This window comes from Callorhinus ursinus, unplaced genomic scaffold (assembly GCF_003265705.2).
Source record: "Callorhinus ursinus isolate GAN/ISIS: 27379988/994484 unplaced genomic scaffold, GSC_fseal_2.0 scaffold9657, whole genome shotgun sequence".
NCBI lineage: Eukaryota > Metazoa > Chordata > Mammalia > Carnivora > Otariidae > Callorhinus > Callorhinus ursinus.
Window position 1 is genome coordinate 1 of NW_027406707.1, and position 1,621 is coordinate 1,621.

The 1,621-nt window shown below is 41.6% G+C and overlaps 1 pseudogene; it reads left to right on the forward strand.

The window, feature by feature from the left end:
• The first annotated feature begins 615 nt into the window (after nucleotides 1–615).
• LOC141372352 (tryptophan 5-hydroxylase 1-like) lies at nucleotides 616–1,614 on the forward strand (annotated as a pseudogene).
• The last annotated feature ends 7 nt before the right edge of the window (nucleotides 1,615–1,621 follow it).

The following is a 1,621-nucleotide window of genomic DNA, read 5'->3' on the forward strand; positions in this document are numbered from 1 at the left end:
CTAAAGAAATGACCAAGGAAGCCAGGTTTTATACTTTTTGGACAAAGAGAATCTACACCTGTGATGAAATCACAGGACAAAGAAAACTTAACCTTGGGAGATTCGATTAGTAAGGAATTCTAAACAAAATTTGGGCTGGGGTCGTAAATTAGTAAAAAGTAACAACGGTTGTTTTTAAAGCATTATGGGCTCCAAATCTCCCATCTCTGGTGATGTTGAAATCCCTTTACCTCCTGATACAGGGACATCTTCACATGGGAGACGGATTTCCGTTCCTGGGGTACAGAGGAGGGTCTAAGTGTCCTCATTGCATAGGCTGTCTCTTAAGTAACTTTTATTTAAAATGATCTGTATGTGAAATTGGCAGATTTGGGGCAGCCTGCCCTTGGCCCGCACACCATCCCGTTACACTCCCACATCCTAAAGAACTTACTTTCAGTAGATTATTATTTACTCTTTGGGATGTAGAAATGTTTGTATTTTTTTAAAGATTTTACTTTTAAGTAATCTCCACACCCACCATGGGGCCCGAATTCACAACCCCAAGATCAAGAGTTGCACTCTCCAGTCCCAGCTTACCACCCGCAGATGCACAGAGAACTACACCAACTGACCATGATTGAAGACAATAAGGAAAATAAAGACCATTCCTTAGAAAGTGGAAGAGCAACTGTCATTTTTTTCCTTGAAGAATGAAGTTGGTGGACTTATAAAAACACTGAAAATCTTCCAGGAGATGCATGTGTACCTGTTACATATTAAGGCCCAAAAATCAAACAGAAGAAACTCAGAATTTGAGATTTTTTTGACTGTGATATCAACAGAGAACAAGTGAATGACCTTTTTCATCTGTTGAAGTCCCATACTAACGTTCTCTCTGTGAATCCACCAGACAATTTTACTGTGAAGGAAGATGGTATGGAAACTGTTCCTTGGTTTCCAAAGAAGATTCCTGACCTGGACCCTTGTGCCAACAGAGTTCTGATGTACGGTTCTGAACTGGATGCAGATCATCCTGGCTTCAAAGACAATGTCTACCATAAAAGACGGAAGTATTTTGCAGACTTGGCTATGAACTATAAAGATGGAGACCCCATTCCCAAGGTTGAATTCACTGAAGAGGAGATTAAGACCTGGGGAACTGTGTTCCAAGAGCTCAACAAACTTTACCCAACCCATGCCTGCAGAGAATATCTCAAAAAGTTACCTTTGCTTTCTAAATATTGTGGATACCGGAAGATAATATCCCACATTTGGAAGATGTCTCAAACTTTTTAAAAGAGTGCACATGTTTTTCCATCCGTCCCATGGCTGGTTACTTATCACCAAGAGATTTCTTATCAGGTTTAGCCTTCCGGGTTTTTCACTGCACACAGTAAGTGAGACACAGTTCAGACCCATTCTATACCCCAGAGCCAGATACTTGCCATGAACACTTAGGTCATGTCCCCCTTTTGGCTGAACCTGGTTTTGCGCAATTCTCCCAAGAAATTGGCCTGGCTTCCCTTGGAGCTTCAGAGGAGGCTGTTTAAAAACTGGCAACGTGCTACTTTTTCACTGTGGGGTTTGGTCCTTATAAACAAGACGGGCAGTTGCGAGTCTTTGGTGCTGCATTACTTTC